This window comes from Eptatretus burgeri, chromosome 4, assembly GCF_056783735.1.
Source record: "Eptatretus burgeri isolate ZD-2024b chromosome 4, Ebu_testis_v1, whole genome shotgun sequence".
Taxonomy (NCBI): domain Eukaryota; kingdom Metazoa; phylum Chordata; class Myxini; order Myxiniformes; family Myxinidae; genus Eptatretus; species Eptatretus burgeri.
The window spans coordinates 20,017,197-20,032,196 of NC_140964.1; the positions used below are offsets into that span (position 1 = coordinate 20,017,197).

At 44.8% G+C, this 15,000-nt stretch overlaps 1 protein-coding gene across 5 annotated transcripts in view; it reads right to left on the reverse strand.

Annotated features, from left to right (window-relative positions):
- Window positions 1–15,000, reverse strand: part of LOC147027593 (teashirt homolog 3-like) — a 251,356-nt gene that overhangs the window by 201,566 nt on the left and 34,790 nt on the right. Inside the window, exon 1 of one of the 5 annotated variants that reach the window (XM_085877128.1) lies at window positions 1–3,014. This exon is cut by the window's left edge and continues 1,322 nt beyond it. The exons of the other annotated variants lie outside the window; for them this stretch is intronic. The gene's annotated coding sequence lies outside the window, so the exon portion shown is untranslated. Of the gene's footprint in view, window positions 3,015–15,000 lie in introns of those variants that run through there. 5 annotated transcript variants of the gene reach the window in all.

The following is a 15,000-nucleotide window of genomic DNA, read 5'->3' on the forward strand; positions in this document are numbered from 1 at the left end:
ATCAGACCATGCACGTCTGAAAAATGGTTGGGGACACATTTAAGAACCAAAATGGCGACCAGTCGGCAATCTTAGATCTGATCTTGAAAAAAAGTGCCGCTTATGCAAGCCATCATTTAATATCTGTGTGCTAAGTTTAAACAACATCGGGAAATGTATGTCCGAGAAATGGTTGAGGATGTGCTCAACATTTGGGTTTTTACAACTAAGATGGCCGCCAGTCGGCCATCTTGGATCTGATCTCAAACAAAAGTGACGTGCATATGTAAACTACCATTCATTATCCATGTGCCAAGTTTTAACAAGATCGGTAAATGGGCGTCTGAGAAGTGGTTGAGGACGTGTTCGACAGTTTTTTTGTTTGTTGTTTTTACAACCAAAATGGCCACCGGTCGGCCATCTTTGATCGCAACATGAAACAAAATTATGTGCGAATGCGTACCTCCCGACCCTACCGATTCGTGCGGTAGCCTACCGATTTTCTATAGCTCCCAACGCCTACCGATTTTATTAGTCAGACATACCGCATTTGGAAATTGTTATTGGAAAAAAATTAATAGTTGTGTTTTTTTTCAGTTTTGCGTTCGTTTCTCACTGCCAAGATCGTATCACACGCGGCTGCTTCGACATTCTACAAAACTCGTGCCTGACCTTGATTACTTACCTCGTCAGCGATTGGTTCTTGCTTCCAAACCAAGCATGACCAATGGGACGACAGGAAACAGCGGGCATTCATTTCAAGACAACGCGCCATTTCCCATTCATGATCAAAGACTGCAGTTCACAGAGAGGACTCATCGCTCCAGTGCACGACAACAATGCAAACACCAGAAAAGAAAAAACCACCCCCACGCTGGATCAACGAGTTTAAGCCAAGTTGGACAACAGAGTTCAAGTGTATCAAGGCTTCGCGTAAGGGAGACGGACATGCCTTCTGTGATATGTGTCGATCAGACTTCTCCAGCAGTCATGGGGGATACAACGACTTGAGTCGCCACATCAGCACGGGGAAACACACGAGCAACTCCCGCGCGGTGGCAACCACATCAAAAATAGCCTTCCAGCCGGTGTGAGAGATGCCGACGTCATCGTGCGCCAGCCTACCGCTTTTCCTTCAAAAAAGGGTTGGCAGGTATGCGTATGTATGCCATCATGTGTTGTCTTTGTGCCAAGTGCGAATAAAATGGGTCCACACATGTCCGAGATAAGGTTGCGGACGCACACATGGACACCAAAATCGAGACGAAATCCATAAAGCCCTCATTTCGGACCAAGTCCAACGGGGACTAATAAAGGTTTTAAAGGCTGCAAAAAAAATCAAATAAATAAATAATCGGTTGTTTACCACCGTTAACGCGGTGCCTTTTACACCACCTGATATAACATGTTAAATTAGTTATTCGTGCCTGTTGTTTGTGCACTTTACGATGTCCCTTAAAACAGCGTCTCCTGTTTGGAATGATTTTCAATTCTGCTTGACTGCTCGACAGGTAGACGGAGTAAAAAAAAAAAATTACCTTCCTCCTCTTTGCACATGCACGCTCGGGATGAGATTCCACCCAACTTGCCAAAGTCAGAGCCAAAGTATTGCCAAGCTACAGGTTCATGTTCCGATTCGTGTCCGAAAGTGTTCCAAACCTAAAATTCATTTGAAATTAAGGTGTTTCTCAATCACAGACTGATGTCTGTCAACAAAGTGGACCGATTGTTTCGCTCGCAGTGTAATAATACACGGACAAGGAGAAGACACTGAACTCGATGTGTTTACGGTAAAAAAAAACAAACAAAAAAAACATATCCAGAAATAAATTGTGGCTCATCAAACATTGGACTTTTATCCGACTCCGTTTCCATGCTTGACATTTGAACATTTAACTTGATATTAAAAACAGACGCCAACCGCTCTGCGGCGTTAGATATAATGTTTCTGGTAAGAGGAATAAAACAAACAAACTATCCCAGCAGTATCATTTGGCTTCGACCACAATAATAATAATGACTTTTGCAAAGCAATTAGCTGGCCAAGGTTTAATTTTCAACCGGTTAAATGGAATGGTATGTTAAACAGCAGCTCAATAAATAACTATCCTCACTGCTTAAAAATTAAGAAAAAAAGCCATGGTGTTTATAAAAAAAACAAACAAAAAAAAACATTCTTGCTCGAGGATGTGTGTGTGTGTGTGTGTGTGTGTGTGTGTGTGTGTGTGTGTGTGTGTGTGTGTGTGTGTGTGTGTGTGTGTGTGTGTGTGTGTGTGTGTGTGTGTGTGTGTGTGTGTGTGTGCACGTATACACATACACTCTTCACAGCATGAACATGTCCACCATTTCTCGAAATACACAATATTGATTTGGATAATCATCTTATACTGTCCTCAGACAACGGTTACACTTATCCCGTCAACAGATTACCGCACATGACGTTTTGTTGGTGACATTAACACAATGGCTACAATGAAAAAAAAAAAAGTCAAAGCTTCGGTTTTGATGCTTTCAAAATGCAACAAGAACACTAACTTGTAAATTAATAAACAAATTCAACACCGACATATTTCAGCGTCACAAGCTCAGAGCAATAAATGGTGATCGCAATGACCACCAATAACAACGACCACCAAGCACAAACGTACCGCACACACCGACCATCCAAGCAGCAAAGGCGCCTGTCAAGAGAACAAGCTAATCAGCAGAACAATTGCAAAACGGCGGTGTGGAGAGACAGCAGGAGCTGGTGTGCCGCCGTGGAGTCAGTCACAATCAGGGTAGATGGCGGTGTGCTTGGACGAGCCGTTTCCTCCGATAATTCACAATCTTTCTAGCGAAAGGCCGCTGATTCGGCTGGACATGGCGGCCCACTGAGGCCATCGCGGCCGCTGCAGAGCTTAACGTTGACCTAATGTGTAACTGGCAGCTCTATTTCTCTTTTCGATTTGTGTTGCTGACTGCGTACCCTTTTACCTGTCACTCTCGCTTGATCCCTTTCGACAGCACTGATCAAAAGATGTCACGCCATCCCAACGCTCCTCTCCACATCAGCCAATGGAACCTTTATGGTGACCAAGAATTGCTCTATGACCATACAGATAGAACCTCCTTTTTAGCTTCAATCTTAATAAGTCCGTTTTTGATATATATATATATATATATATATATATATATATATATATATATTTTTTTTCCATCGGATGGTAATATTCTTGCATATCATTGAATATTCCCTCCCACAAAAACTGAAAGGTTGCTAATCACAAGGTCTTATTCCGGTCCAAGATGCAATGAATGGCAACAAGACGATGTAATTATAGAGAAGTTGATATAAAAAGGAGAATTAAAGATACCAATAAAGGCGAAGTAAATCACAGTCATTGTTCTCCCACGGTGGAGATAAGAATTCTGCGTGCGTGTTTGAACGAAGCTGCTGTTCAAAAAGCCTTATAAAATGCTACAGAAAAACTGTTATAAAAAAGTAATTAGAGTTTCCAAACACAGCGCGATGAAACAAGCAGAAAATCCATAGCAAATGATTTATTTATTCAGTTCAAAGCAGTGGTTTATACCGCAAGGCCGCACTCCGATGTTGTCCAAGCAGCCAAATTGATCGATTATAGCAATAATAAAGATGTAACAGAACGCAAGAAATGGCCTTCATGAAAAGGCAACATTCGGAATATGAATATTTTGTGTGGCTAAGAATCCAGCCTGGGCATCAAGAGGCCATGCTTCCTGCGGGGGGCCTCGACAGCGTTTCGGCCAAGTACGGATAACACGCCTCGTCAGCACTTCTTGCTGCCTGGACCACTCGGGTCATCAGTGTTCTTCAATAGAGTGCAATATTAAATTAAGCACAAGTCACAAAGCACGACGAGATAAAAGTTAAACATGATCCCAACAGATTCCACTACATCTCAAAGCTCTTCAATATTCTTTTTACCAAGTGCGAGGACGTCAAGCAGACAGTTTTGACACAAACAAACACTTATTGTCGATGCAAAAATGCAACCAACACTTTTTGAGATGATGTTGTGGGCAAGCATTGTTGAGACCACAAATGGTGATTATGAAAGCGAGTTGGAGGTGGTTCCGCACCATTCGCTCCCATCAGATCGTTAATGGTTGTACAGGAGCCAGGAGCCAAATGCGGGATGGGATAGTGCCATAAAAGTGTCTCCACTGCTGTGGCTTTTGGAAATAACCACAGGATGGGGGACGCAACACTTTGGACTAAAAGGACGTGACGGGAATCTTACAGAATGCCAGTCCGAGGCCGGTTACCGCAGGGCGAATGTCAGCGTGGCAAAGCTAAATGATAAAATAAATTCAAATGCACTTCGCACACACCGGTAATATACATGTGAAGTGGCAGGTAACTGCTCTTGGCGGGAAAAGCACCGGGGATACAACATTCCGTGGGCCTGCACACCTTCACCATCGTTCCGACAAGTTGTGGCCACGGATTCAAAAGAGGAGCTTCACGGTGAATCTTGACGTGATTTTGCTCAGCTTCTTTGATCCACGAGTCTGAATATATTTGCATGATCACAAAACGAAAGAAACTGCGATTTGAAGATCCCAAGGCGAATGCATGTTCATGCAGACGAGAACACCATTGCTCCTTGACTCGCTGTGCAGAGTGACAACAAGTTGTGCAAAGCTCAAAATCAAAAACACAGTTGTGTAAGCAATCCGTCTGTTACTGAGCATGTTCATTTTCCTTGTCCGAGCGCAAGGCATCAGACCTGGGTTGTGCCGTTTGTAAGGAAGAAAGCTGTCCGTCACTCACTCCACCATCTCCATGTTTAAGCGAAGCTTGAAAAATGCTTTCACAATGCTTGGACAGGAAGCTGACCGTTCAATATAATTTGACACCATTTTAAGCTCATGGAAATTTAAAAAGCTCGCACATTCTTCTGTTAAAAAGAAGCATTCACATCATTCATAATACAAAGATGAATCAACCTCTCCACTGCACTGCAAGCCAGCTCTGGGGTTATTGTTGTTGATACTTATCCGTGCCATGGACCATCGGTCTATTGTGCGTGACTGTGTGGCATTCCTAACTCAGGGGATGGACTTTGTAGAGCTGTTGGTGTTAACTCACTTACTCTTTGCCGAAAGACAACCGGGCGGACGTTGTTCAACTTTCACCGGCAATGAATGCCGGAAGGAGGATCCCCGGCTTACCACGCATTAGCTGATGGACGTTAAGGATCCGCGTCTTTCGCAAAAAGTTGGTGAGTTATCGCCGGTACTCTGAACAAATGACAAATTCCAGCCAAACATCAAGCTTGGCCAAGTGGTTTCTGAAAGATTTGGGCTAAAAATGTTCCTCATCCGACCCCAAAAGGTGTGAATAATTGGGGCCACTAAAGTATATTAGAGTCATCCGAGTGAAGGTGAGAAGCAATTCGGTGAAAGTTCATTATTTGGTATTACCTGTAATATTATTACCTCCGCCAGCAAAGGTGGACGGAGATGTTTTCACCCTTGTCTGTCTGCCTGTCTGTTTATCTGTCTGTGAACAGGATATCGTAAAAAGTTCTGGACGGATTCGGATGAAGTTTGGTGGAGAGGTTGCGTGTGTGACGAGGCCGAAATGATTAGATTTTGGTGAAGGTCCGGATCCGGATACGATATTTTTTTAATTTATCAAGTGATTCTTCACCATTGACGAGATCAGACTGAAGTCTCCATGGACTATGATGTTCGCGGATGACATCATGATCTGTAGGGACAGGAGGGAGCAGGCTGAGGCAAGCCTCGAGAGGTGGAGGTACGCAATGGAGAGAAGGGGAATGATAGTCAGTCGGAGTAAGACGGAGTACATGTGCGTAAATGAGAGGGAGGGTGGTGGTATGGTGCGGTTGCAAGGAGTTGAGGTGGGGAAGGTGGATTGGTTTAAATTCTTGGGATCAACTGTCCAAAGTAACGGAGAGTGTGGTGGAGAAGTGAAAAAGAGAGTGCAGGCAGGATGGAGTGGGTGGAGAAGAGTTGCAGGAGTGATTTGTGACAGAAGGGTAGCTGCAAGAGTGAAGGGGAAAGTATACAAGACGGTCGTGAGACCAGCTATGTTGTATGGTTTGGAGGCGGTGGCGCTGACAAAAAGACAGGAAGTGGAGCTGGAGGTGGCAGAGTTAAAGATGCTGCGATTCTCGTTGGGAGTGACGAGGATGGACAGGATAAGGAATGAGTATATTAGAGGGACAGCACAGGTAGGACGGTTTGGAGACAAAGTGAGAGAGGCGAGATTGAGATGGTTTGGACATGTGCACAGGAGGGAAACGGAGTATATCGGGAGAAGGATGCTGAGGATGGAGCCGCCAGGTAGGAGGAGAAGAGGAAGGCCAAAGAAGAGGTTCATGGATGCGGTGAGGGCAGACATGCGGGTGGTTGGAGTGTCAATGGAAGATGTGGAGGATAGAGCGAAATGGAGACGGATGATCCGCTGTGGCGACCCCTAACGGGAGCAGCTGAAAGAAGAAGAAGAAGATTCTTCACCATTGAGAGGAAAGCCAGGCGTTGGCTTTGTGGTTAGGGTGGTGGCTTGGGATCCTAGAGTCCTGAGTTTGAGCCCTGTTGGTTTCTGAATTAACACCGGGGGGTTGACTCAGCCTGTTATCCTTCCGAGGTCGGCAAAATGAGCACCAGTGTACTGGTAATAGGGGCACTGCATCAGCGGCATAGCCGCTCCCCGAACCAATGATGCAACTTTCAGCCAAAAAGGCTGTACACAATGGGAACCAGTGAGAGGTGGGGCCAAAAACGGTATACTGAATCGCATTATACTTTAAAAAGTTGTGGACGAGTTTTGGCAAAACTTGGTGGATGAGTTGGTTCGGTGACAAGAACAAGCCGATTAGATTTTGGTTAAGGTCCAAATCCAGATCCGGCCTATCAGTGGGATGCAAAAGTAAACTGGTCAGCCTGACGGATGTATGCACTCAAATGAGTGCTGTTCTAATTCTTCATATTATTATTGGCACGTTGCACATTATGAAGTGTCTCAATCAACACAAGACGAAATCATGGGCTTTAACACTGAATGTGAACAAGAGAAATCATTGAACACTTTACCCCCTCCCCCCCCACCCCCGAGTAGTCTTGGGAGAAAAAGGATATGGGAAGGGTTTTCTAAACTCGTGCTTTGCATATTTCCTACAAACTACCATTTTGTCTGAATTGAGGTATTCCCAACACTGAAAAAGTGAGCGACAAATTTGATTGGTTGAGATGGCGTAAAATAGTCAAAATACTGCTAAACTAGAGGATTTCGGAAATCACAAGAAGGCGATTCGTGTTCTACCGTGTTCAAGTATCGAGTTCAATTGATATAACACAAAGATTTTAAAGGCTGCAGGAAAAAAAAAATAATTCAGAACTTCACCGCCGTTGATTGTTTACCCCCATCTTATGGAACACGTTAAATTAGTTATTCATGCCCGTTGTTTGTGTCCCTTGTAATGTCCTTAAAAGCAATAAGTTTCCTGTTTGTAATAATTTTCAATTTATTTTGATGGCCAGACAGGCAGGCAGACGAAAAGAATTACCTTACTCGTCTGCGCATGCGCACTCGGGACGAGATTCCGAACAATTTGCCAAATTCAGAGCCCAGGTAGCGCTAAACTGCAGGTTCCTGGTCCGATTCACGTTCCGATTCGTGTTCCACTGTGTTAAAAATGTAAAATTCAAGTGAAATTTTAAGTAGTTCCTCGATCATCGACCAATGTCTACAGGCAGACCGACACACAGACAAAGTGAACAAATTGCTTCGCCCCACTTTTCGCATTGCGTGCGGGGTAATTAACGTATTGCGGCTGTTACGAGTTCAGAATTTTGTGCAGAAGGTGCCAACTGCCGAAGATAACTATCTTTTTCAGTTTGGATAAAAGATAACAGAGGGCTGAGTCGTGGCACAAGATGGGCTGCTCAGCCGGGATGAGTGCAGTGCTCAATGGGATCGCTCAGCCGCCATTTTGGTTGGCAATCATGAATTTAGAAAAGTACGTTTATTTGGAAAAGCGCGATTAAAATACATTAGATGGTCACCCATCCACCAGCCTTATTGACTGATTCTCAACTGCCCATCAGGAAGACCCAAAACTCACTTAGGCACACATTGAGCTGAACATTTTTTTTCCAAAGATGAGGGCGAATAAAGCTGCGCAAGTTTAGAGTTACCCTGTTGCAGCAGGCGTCTGCACCTATGCAGCCTCGGCAAAGCTTCTCGTCGAAACTGTTCACACAGCGGAATTTATTGACATAGTTGACGGTTTGTTTGACACATTTAACAGCAGGTCTTTTAGAAACACCAAAAAGATGTCCCTTGTCACGTAATTCGAAACATTTCTCTTTCTTCGACACGTGCCTTCCCATTCTCAAAAACATGAAAGTAATTGGAGCTAAGAATGTCCTATTCATCAAGGGATGGCGTCTTGCCCTATCATGCATCATGCAAAGCCTGGTGTTGGCTTCACGGTTAGTGCTGCTGGCTTAAGATCTAAGGGTCTCGAGTTCAAGCCCCCGTCATGCGATTGAATTAACACCAGGTGGGTTGACTCAGTCTGCCATCCTTCCGAGGTTGGCAAAATGAGTACAAGCATGCGAGTAATAGGGGGCATTGCATCAGTGGCACAGCTGCGCCCCCCCCCCCCAACCAGAAAATGATGAGACCAAGCAGCCACAGGCTGCATATGAACAAACAAATAGATAAATAAATGCGTCACCCAGCTGTGGCAACTTGAAACGAATGCCGACATCAAGTACCAGTTCATCTCACATCTAAATCAGGACGTTGTGGAGAATCTGTTTTCAACCATGAGAAGGAAAGGAGCTTTTAGTGATAACAGATTTATCGAAGGAATTTCGATGTAACTTGAGAATGATGATCGTGGCAAATCTAATCAAGCCAGCGAGTGGAGCCAACTCCTCATCATACTCTGACAAATTCATCCTCACACTGCAGTCTCTAACGAACAAGAAGGGAACAAATCAATCCCAGCACATCACACCTATCCAAAACACGAGGAAGAATGTTGCATTTACTGATGTTCAGCTCAACCTTCTCCAACAGAACATACATGCTCTCGTACATCGCTGGGTATCTGTGTCGCAGAATTATCACTGGACATGAATTGCTATCACCGTGCCAGACTTGCAGGGAAGTCATCCGAATCTTCGACGCTGAATTAGATGCCTCTGCACTTCTCTTCATCCATAACAAGGCATACGACACATCGGAGTCAGACTTTAGATCTCCCGTAGTCCCATCAGAGAAGTCTCTTGCTTTCTGGTCGCACTGAATTTGATGACAAGAGACAACATCTGCTGAATCAAGCTATGCGTGACCTAAATGCCTGCAAGGAGTTACAGGTGTGCTGTGAACGAGTGAAGTGAGAAATAGTAGCGAGGTTTGTGAATGTTCAAGTACGGTATGCACTGAAGTTCAAAAACAGATGACTTTGTGACGTCACAGTGATGAGGAAGTGCAGGAAAGTTCAGAAAGTGGCAAAAATAGAGTTCTGAAATAAAAAGTTGTGCAAGAATCTTGTAAAAGAACTAGCCAGCCAGCTATTAGGTGCAGCCTGTGGCTGCCGGTTGCATCATTTTCAGGGGGCGTACCTGTGCCGCTGATGCGGTGCCCTCCATGACCATCCATCCATTGGGACCATACTCTGCGTAGAGCGTTGGTGCTGCCAAAGCAGTGTCCTTCGCTATTGGGCACAATCCTGGATGGGTCGCTGCTCCGACACAGGATACCAGCAAGCTGGCCCTCATTTTGCCGACCTCCTCGGATGACAGGTGTTAATTCAACAGCAGACAGGGGCTCAAACTGAAGACCCTAAGACATCAAGCCAACCACTTTAACCGTGAAGCCAACACCAGGCTTGTAAAACAACTGACAAAAGCATGTTGTCAACGAACATGAAACGTCCTGTCGCGTTGCTTTTTCTTCACATTTCATCTGCGGATGTTTAGGATGATCAGTATTTGAACCATGTTGATAAAGCCAGTGAGCGAAGGAACATCCATCGTCAAAACTTGAAACAAACAATGTTGATGCAGGTAATTCCTATTACCTGTCACACACGTGTCCGACATCCAGTCCCACTACCTCCCAAACATGTCATGACTAAACGTACCGGTAAGGGAAATTGACTTCGATATCACTCAGGTGAAATACAACTCGTGCAGTTATCAATGCTTTTATCTTTAAAAAAAAAAAAAAAAAATGGTGGATGTATAAAACGGTGGCTACAGGCATTTCTTCTGTTTCATCAAGCTGCAATCTTGTGAGTTCAAACTCATTTCAATGAAGTATTGATGAACAGACATTTCTTCAAAGCAAGATTTATCTGGGATTACATGGACTGTACATGCATTAGCTTTGGCCCTTCTGCTGAAGGATGACATTTTCACTGTTCTTATCTTTGTCGAATGAGGACGATGTTGTAACTCATTTTTTTTTCTTTTTATAATTACTACCGCAATATCTTTGTCTTCTTTGTCAAGGACGAGGTCAGGTAAAGACTCAGGTACATGTATAATGTTGAGGTCACACGTAATTCTTTACCTCGGGAAGTTTCATTGGAAGTGATTTGGACTATTAGTTGAGATTTGAATGAACATTGGTTTGATTGTTTTTTTTAAACCTTGAGCTGTCACCGAAAGTGGACGGAGGTTATGTTTTCACCCCTGTTTGTCTGTCCGTTTGTTTGTCTGTATGTGAGCAGGATATCTCAAAAAGTTGTGGACGGATTCGGATGAAATTTTGTGGACAGGTTTCGGTGTGTGACAAGGACGAAAAGATTCGATTTTGGTGAAGATCCAGATCGTATAATTTTTTTAAGTGATTCTTCATTTAGAGATGGGCCAAAAATGATATAAAGCATGATATTTGTTGTGGGCCGGGGTTCGGTGGCGAAAAGCGACCACTCGGTGGAGCAGTGGAGTCGTCTCCCACCGAACATCCGGAATTTAGGTCGTGACTCTCGGACGACTCCGAAAGGTCACGGGTCACTTAGAGGACCGTGGTCGCCAATATTTCCACGGCGTGAGGTAGGGTCCACTTGTCGAATTCCAATTTACTTAAGTACTCACGCCGTCCAACGACAGGGGAAACCACACCCTCGGCCGACTTTGTCCAAATTGAGTCCCTATCACCGACTCGGATCTGGCGTAATCGAGCGGAAGTTACTAAAGCCGCGCCGGACCAAATTACGGCACGAACGGCTTTACTATTTCTCAATACGCACCTTGCTCGGCCAATGAAGGAAAGCAGAGAAAACGAGCTGGTACATTTAACAGGGGTTTATTTATAACGATAATCGGGGAGGGGGACACAAAGCAGAGTTATCACGAATAAAAGGCAGACAATGTACAATGAGCAAAAGCACTTAACAAGCCGACTTAAAGACGGGGCCCACGGACACGCGCACACACACACACACACACACACAAAGGAAATGGACCCGTGGGTCTTTAGTTGGTAGAGCCGGGCCGGGGTACTTGTCCCGCCTCGTGCGGTCACACCGACCCGAACCACCACAGTGGGACTCGAACCCACGACCCAAAGTCCACGGCCCACGTACCCGGCAGCTCGGCCGCCACCACCATGAGAATCCACCGTAAAGGGCCGCAGACGCTCGAACCACGACCGCAGACCAAGCCAATCGCCCCAATGACTCTGCAGAACACACACTTGTCTGCCCAACCCCTCGTCCTAACAACCACTCTGCCACGATGACAGACCGCTCGGCAATCGCCACGATCTCCTCTTTGCTGAACTCTGGTCCTAACAACCACTCTACTCTTCTTGAGGTGGGAGGGGTTTATTTTCCTCACCACTCGCCTCATGATTGGACGGTCGGTTGTCAAGCGACTCGCGGCGGCCCTTCATTGGTCGGGCCGAACACTCCATCTGGCAAAGGCGGAGCCAGCCCTGAGGTGACGAAACCTCCGCTCACGTCCGTGGTCCCGTACACGTGTGTAATGGCGACCGGGTCGAGTGAGGGTGGTGTCGTTGTTGTTGTTGATGAGGATGTAATAAACCTGACTATAAAATAACTCGTAGCGCACACATGTAACTCCCATTAGACAAAGGGGATGGATTCTAACAATAAACACGTACTTATCGAAATAACTGAACGATGGAGACTCTGGCTGCTTGTGTGCACAAGGTTTCCAAATCCGTCACGATATCTCAAAAAGTTGTGGACGGATTATGACAAAACTTGGTGGATGAGTTGGGTCGGTGACAAGAACAAGCCGATTAGATGTTGGTTAAGGTCAGGATGTTTAAGGTCCGGATGGAGATCCGGCCTATCGGTGCGAAACAAAACGTAAACTGTTCAGTCAAGCAGAGGTATCAACCGAGTGCCGTTCCAGTTACCTCCGCCACCGAAGGAGGAAGGAGCTTTTCTTTTCACCCCTTTTTTCACTTTTCTTTTCACTTTTCTTTCGATTTTGGTGAAGATCCGAATCTCGATCTGGATCCGAGAATTATTTAATTTAAAAAATGATTCTTCACCATTGACAGATCGGGCCTCAAATGATATAGTAATGATATAGTACTGTATAGCGTGATATTTCAAAAATGTTTGGAGCCCAATTTGTTCTCGTGGATCAGACATTACGTGGCGGAGGTATGCGCTCCACCGAGTGCCCATGTAGTTAGTACTGTATGCATTGAGACTCCAGAAGAAACATTAACATGCAGCCGACCCATTCGTCGCATGCTCGTATATGTTCGTTTACTAGAATGGCGGAAATTTCACTCCAGTGCACACTTCATTGTATTGAATGTGGTTACGGTTGAAAAGGCGATCTTGCACCACGACACGGCCCTCTAATATCTTTGGTTCGGATAGTCTAACGTCACCAAGAATTTCACCAACTCGTTTCTGTTGGTTCTCCATCACCAAACCCGTGGCACCGATAACCACTGGTATCACTGCAGTCTGCACCTCCCATATCCACTGTGTTACAACATTTAGGTCTTTATAGTTACACAGTTTTTCGGTCTCTTTCACTGTGATGCTCTTGTCCAATGAGCCTCTCACATCTTTCTCCCACCGTTTGATTATAATCATGTCCCTAATAATGCCATCAGGTGTGTTGGCTTTGATGGTTCTATCAGTGTGGATCATCACATCCCACAAGGTTGTTGTTTTTATTCTCCACTACCATTTGTGGTTAATTCTGGTATCATATTTCTGGTAAATCAATGCCGTAATGCTTTTGTGTCGATTGATGTCGTTGATTGATGCAAGAGCCAAACACGCCACCATGTGATGAAGATGCTCGTTCGGTTAGGGCCAGCACTACAGGTACTGTTGTTGCATGTTTTTAGCATGTTCTTCCAGTCGTATTTACCGGGTAGTGGCTAATATTCTGCAAACACAGTTAAGAGCTCCATCTCGCCTCTCAGACCAGAACTCTGTAACCATCGGAGTGATGCTGATGTCGTCGATGAAGGCCGCACTTCCCGTTCCCCAGGAACTGTCCGTGGAGCATTATTTTCTTCCCAACAAGGCTATACAGTTCTTCATGATCTTCCTTCCCATTTCCGTTTTGATCCTCCTTCCTTCTTCTGTAGTTCTTCCGTCATCAGGAGGCACCTGCTCTAGTCCTTCCACCTTGTGTCGGTTGGCCGGTATCTATATAGAATACTTTAAGCTCACTGACATTGTGGGAGCGGACGGGTTCCTTGTGTTCATCTTGAGTAACATTATTACCTTCGCAAACTTTGTTGCGAAGGTTATGTTTTGATCGCTGTGTATTTATTTATTTATTTGTGAATATGTGTGTTTGTTTGTTTGTTTGCTTGTTTGTTATTCGCATAACTCCAAAAGTATTGAACTGAATCGCAGAAAATTTGGTGGGATGATTGGTTATTATCTGAGGACATTTTGATTAGATTTTGGGAGCGATCGGGTCAAAGGTCAAGGTCAAGGTCATGAAAAGGTCAAAATCGTTTTTACCATAGCGCGGTCAATTTGTATCCAATTTGCATGCAACTAATGCCAAAATGTTCAGAATTCAATGCCCCATCTTGTGATATGTGACATGACACAATGACGTAATAACCCTTATTAGTGGTTGGGAGTCAAACGTCAAGGGGGGTCACGACATTGCAAAATGTGCGGTTTTAGTCATAACACGGTCAATTCTTATCCGATTTGCATGAAACCAACACCAAAATGTTGACTGTTCTGTTCCCCACACTCAAATACCAATTACAAAAGAGTACAAAGGTCAAGGTCGAGGTCAAGAAAAGGTCAAAATCGTCATTTTGCCATAGTGCGGTCGATTTTTATCCAATGCCAAAATGTTGTGAATTCAATGCCCAATCTTGTGATATACGATATGACACAGGAAATTTAATGTTTTTAAGCCATCATAACATATATGAGGTGGCAGATGTGGTATGGGATTAAATAGCCTCACAATCAACGGTTTCTGTGGGGGGGGGGCAAAATGTAGCGTTGGCGAAGGTATGCGCTCTACTGAGTGCCCGTTCTAGTTATGTATATGGGCATACTAATCATGTCTGCATATTATGTTAATTATTGGAAGACAAATTTCAGGAGGTTATTCCACTTTATCTTCCCCACCAAAGAAAAACCTCCACCCCACCCCCACCCCCACACCAAAAGCCCCTCTCCATCTCTCTTGAAGAAATATCAACAAGAAATTGTCAGTCTCATTAACTCCGGTGGGCTTGGGATCCCAGGGTCGTGAGTTCAAATCCCACTCTGCTGTTGAATTCACACCAGGTGGGGTTGGTTCTGCCTGTCATCCTTCCGAGGTCGGCAAAATGTGTGCCAGCTTGCTGGTATCCTGTGTCGGAGTGGCGACCCGTCCAGGATTGTGCCCAATAGCCAAGGAGACTGCTTAGGCAGCACCAACGCTCTGCAAGGAGTATGGTCCCAATGGATGGATGGATGGATTAACTCTCTTCTCGTCTTTCCGTCCCTATCATGAACCTTTTTGTTGAACTTTGGAAGT